This window comes from Poecilia latipinna, unplaced genomic scaffold (genome assembly GCF_001443285.1).
Source record: "Poecilia latipinna isolate Pla-1442-1.1 unplaced genomic scaffold, P_latipinna-1.0 Scaffold4366, whole genome shotgun sequence".
Classification (NCBI taxonomy): Eukaryota; Metazoa; Chordata; class Actinopteri; order Cyprinodontiformes; family Poeciliidae; genus Poecilia; species Poecilia latipinna.
In genome coordinates, this window is record NW_015116982.1 from 10,513 (window position 1) to 16,158 (window position 5,646).

A 5,646-nucleotide genomic window follows, 5' to 3' on the forward strand; every position below is an offset into this window, starting at 1 on the left:
GCCGCTGAATATTGAAATCCGAAGCAAAGAAGAAAGCCGGCATCTTTTTTTAGTTAACGGCTTGTTTGTATCTTCTATCACTTCCCTGTTGCAGCGCCTTCATTTTTCTTCTCTCTCCGCTGCTCCGTCTTGTCCACGCCCTCAGCCAATCAGTGAACAGCAGCGAAGCTTGCGTCACCTACCAAACCAGGGCCGGCCCGGCTGGCCCTGCTCTGAAGCAGGACCCTAAAAAGCAGGGCCAGCCCCGTTGAAAAGGGCTGGTGGAAACGCATTTAAAGCGAGCCGAGCCGAGCCGCGAGCTGAACCGGCCGAGTAGAGCAGGTGGAAAAGGGGCAATACACAACAGATTGAAAAGGACTAGGAGACAGGACTTTAACGCTTTAATTTCACATTGAATCACACGTTGAAAATTTTAACATAATTAATTACATTCATTTTTTTTTTTTTTTTTACATACACAGGTTTCAGCCAGAACCTTTATATTTGTGTGTTTCTGGTATACCCATAAGTCTGACGCACAAGCAACATCCAGAAACAACAGTGATGGATGACGAAGGCGCTTCTCTTTGGGGTTCATTTTTGCTTCAAAAAACTGATCTGATGAAATGTTGGAAAACACTACTGCTGTGTCCAAGTTGTGCTAAAAGGAGCTAGCCTCTCAGAGCTCAATCATCTCAATGCTAAACATGTAGCAGCAGCACAGCTGTCCCCAACACCAGTGACGTCAGTAACACATTGCAAAGTAACGCGTTACTGATGTTGGACCACTTTTTTCAGTAATAAGTAATCTAACGCGTTGCTATTTCAAATCCAGTAGTCAGACTACAGTTACTTCACAAAAGCACTTTCCGTTACTATTTTCTATTGTAATTTTATTTTATTTCCTCTACGCATCTTGGGGAGCCACCGCCGTTTCTATGCGACAGTATCAGCAGCGACAGAAACGTAAACAATGGAGGGAGATACAAATTTCGTTGCTAGTAAAACAGGAACTATTTTGAGGTTCTGTCACCAAGTCCGATTATTATAAACAGCTTTGGGCTTGTTTGGTTTCTAAAGTTGCTTGCAAATTTAATGAGTCGCAGGCCTTTAAAATCCTTCTTAGAGTTTTCCAGACAATAGTGGGACACACAAATTACAAACTTTTTTTGTCCTGTTGTAACCATTAAACAATCTCCCCTTCAGTTCAACCTTATAAGTGGAGACACATTGTAGATGTTACTATTATAAAATAGCTTCCAATTAAGTTATGACAAAGATCAATGTAATTTTCACAGGTGGCAGAGTGTTGTTGTTAACAGCTGCTGAAAGTAACTAAAAAAAGTTACTTTTAATGTAACTTAGTTACTTTTCAAATCAAGTAGTCAGTAATCTAACTAAGTTACTTTTCCAAGGAGTAATCAGTAATCTGATTAAAGTTACTTTTTCAAAGTAACTATGCCATCTCAGCCCAACACTAATGTCAGAGTCCACATTTCTAAAGAAGTTCCATGAATGATCAGGGCTTACAGGAAACACTGCTGCAAAGAATAACACTTTGCACCAATGTGTTAGTTGGAGAACCTAAATAACAGATTAAAAACAAAAATATTTTTGTTAAGCTCATGTGTCAATAATTTAGCAACAAAAAGGCTTCTTGAATTGGGAATGTAACTTATTTTGTCAATATATGGCATGATTAAAATGTGATTAATTATTAATTACAAACCCTGTAATTAACTCGATAATTTCAATTGGGTCTCGCCACTAAAAGGGACGTTAAAACTGCCCTTTTGTATCATATTGTTGTGGGTGTGTAAATAATGTCCTTTTCAAACATCAAAAGCAAATTAAATCTATTGATTAAAAGTTTTACATGGAAGCTGTTCATCCATCACTGTGCCACCAGTGTGATCTCTGGAGAACACGCTGTGCTTCTGACACGTCCAGGGTGGCTCCACTAGTGTTAAAATCTGAGCCATGGCTTGAGCTCTGAATGATTCTTCAAACATCCCCCGTGGCAGAGCAGAGATTTAGCATTTAAATAGATGAACACCTTGAAGTCCACCAAACCAGTGAGGGATTCTTTAATATTTGAGTATCACAGCACACATACACAACAGTCCTGCCTTTTGGCCCAGAATGCTAACATAAAAAAAAAAAACACTCTTCCATTCAGAGCTTTTCTGGGAGCAAGAGATGGACAGAGTGACTGAGCGAGAGAGAGAAGAGGGAAGAACAGAGGCAGAGGACGATGAATCGGGAAAGGTGAGACACTGAGGAAAAGCATGTTTATATTGCTGCAAGGACAAGAGATATTATCTACAAATTATTAATGTGGCTGCTCCGCTGCACATCTCATGAGCAGGGTTCAATTTGTACCTTGAAGACAACATCAAGTTGGAGAAAAGCCCTTTAGAGTGACAGGCGCACTGAGCAAAATTAGATAATGGAAAGAAGACAATAAAAGCACAATGAGCTGAGGGACCGTGTTACTGGAGCTGAAAATAAGCACAATAAAAAGCTTGAGCACAAATCCAGCTGACACAATTAGGTCTGTGATGTTAAACTGAACTTCTAATCAGAATCTTTAGAGCATAAATAGTTTTTTTGAAAGTTGTTTGATGAAGTGAGAGTCCACTACAGAAATTGAACAGGTTAAGTAGGACAACACAGCACAATGCTGGCCACCACTGGTTTTTACCCCACAGCAGTGCATCCTACCCATGTACCTCACACCTCCATGGGGGACGTTACAGAAAAGTTCACTGCAATTATCAACTTTTGCACATCAACAGTTTTGGTTAAAAATAAATTAGCGTGTTTGCCTTTTCAGGGAGGATACAAGATCTTCCGTCTGGTTTATATGAAAAGAGGACATATTGACAAAGGAATTGCTGAGAAAGTATCAGATGTGAGGGAGAGGAAGTCACATACACACAAGTAAGAAAGGCCACAAAAACCGGAACTTCAAAATGAAAGTTCGAAAGATGAAATTCACTCATTTTAAATAAATAATGGTGTAAACTTGTTACTTAATAAAGTGCATTTTTAACTCTGTTACACACTAATGTCAATCCCATGGTAGTACTGTTATCTAGATCGATCCGTCCTGCTCTCCTGTGCGTTACAGTCACTAGCAACAAACGAGTTAGCATGTAGACCCTAACCTACTCTTAACCAGAACAGCTTGTGATCTACTGCCCCTAAAAATAAACAAACCCAATATTTAGAGATTCTAACTCTCAACCCGATGCCCTGCCTGGTGATGGAGAAGTGCTTGGAGACATGCTGGTTTAGTTGACAGTTTAAAACTGAGACCATGTTTACACCCAGCCAATGCAGAGGTGCAGAGATGGAGGGATGGAGACGGATGGAAAATCTAAGTTAAGCTGGCGTTGAAGGGCAAATGCAGCAGGCAGCTGATCATTGGGAGATGAGTAATAAACACTCTGATTGCACACTCAAGATCTGTGTGTGTGTGTGTGTGTGTGTGTGTGTGTGTGTGTGTGTGTGGATAATGTAACCTGACACATGGATGCAGTTCTATTTAATGAAGAGTGAGCAGTTGTTTCTGGGTCACTAACTGCATACCACAAACTCAATGGGAGAGGTAGATTAAGCTCATAGGACATTGACATATCTATCTGATGCCAACACAATGCACTGAGATAGCATGGCTATTTATGGAAATTATTTGCATTTTAAGGTTTTTTCAAATAGTTTACACTGTTAAAAAAGTACAAAGTGAAAAATACATCACATTAAACATTAAAAATGCATCAAAACATGGAAAAAAGACGATCAATATGATATTCATGCAATATCAGGGCATTAATAAAGCATAAGTGTTCCTGGCATTTAGTAGCACTAAAGCCAAAACATGTTGTGATGACATGAATTATGACTTGCTGTGTTATTCCGACGGTTTTTGATGAGACAGGGCTGCATATACATACTGAATGAACATTAAAGTAGCACACGCTCTTAACCACTTATCTTCCATTCACTCGGTTTTGCACACACACACACAGCAGAAGTGCTCAAGTGGTCCTCACACTCTAGAGTCAGCTGAATAATTCAAGACAATTAATGCGAAGGCTAAGGCCCCGTCTCCATTTGTTCCATGTCAGAGTTTTGCTTTCTTGTTTTCAGCACTTCTCCCGATGCTCCTCTACAATAGGTCCTCCATCTTTCCTCAGCTTCATTTGTTCAAAGGAAAATTTGTGCTACTACTACACTACATATTTTTTTTTGCTTTAATACATATAAAATTCAACATTATGTGTTTTTCTTTGGTGCTCTGGCTACATCAGCTTCGCCAAATTTTATCCTTGAAATATAAAGCAGCAGCAAATTATATTGGTGCTTTCTTGGAAAACAGATTCTGCAAAAAGTGTTATCAGGAGTCACTGTTAAGAGGTATGAAATAAATTAGCCACTAAAATTGTTTGAACTGTCAGTGTGTTATGAAGTTTATTGTTCAAGATCTGAAAGATTAGTATTTATTTATTTATTTATTTATTTATTTTTTGTTATTGAACATGCATTTAAAACATTTGTACTTTTGTTTAAAAATGATAAGCCAATAGATAATTCATCCTGTGCAGGCAGTGGTAATAAAGATCTAGCAGAAATGTTCTGGTCATGTCCGTCGTGTCCTGAAGTCAGGGATCTCCAGACGGTGTGATTGATACAAATGTCTATTTCTGAACATTTTCTTCATTGGCTTGACATGGTTCAGAGGTCACAAGTTTCATTTTGTACAGGTGAGAGTAAAGGGCAGCCATCAGACTAAAATTTCAAATTGGAGATACAAGCACCGTGTGGGTATCAGTGGCATCCGACCCGTGTGCATTCGCAGTGACTCACCGTCGTCTTCCATCGCCTCGTCCCGCCGCGCTTTGTCTCTATACATATGATGGCACTGAAAGGTCGAACTTTTCCAGACTGTAGCGGCTGGCTGACTGCTAAAGTGTAATCAAGCATGCCAGACCATTTCCCCAAACTCACCCCAACAACAAGCCAACCCCCCACACACACACACACACATGTCCAGCTAGGGCTATTTCCTGTTGATGACCCTTTGTCATTTGCTGCACATCTATTCTCCTTCAGTAGTGTTGATGGACATTCTTCTAAATGTAGCGCTACCTAAACACAAAATCAATATTAGAAGAAGAGAGAAAAAGAAAGATAGACAACCAAAATAATATTTAGAATGTTTCCCATCCAGTTCCCCAGAGCTTAGAAAGGCAGTGGTGACTTCTTCAGTAGGAAACCAGAATTCACCAAAGATGAATTCATACTTTTCATTTTCAAACCTATCAGAACCATTAAAGTTTACCCAACTGAAGTTCAGTCCGACTTGATGGAGAACATCTTTGAAGATCAAAGTCATTCCACAGATCATAACTTGGATTTAAGTGCAGATTTTAATTTTAGGCTCTCTATGGTTTAGAAGATAACTATTTTCAATAAAAAGTTTTAATGTTAAGATGAGGTGGTTTTTCATTTGTATTGAAATAGATGCATTTCACTAAACAGCAATGGAAACACTTTTTTCACACGAGTCACATGATCAACAACTGGATGTTACTACTGGCGCAAACCACCAGTGGTGGGAAGTAACGAAGTACAAGTACTTCGTTACTGTACTTAAGTACA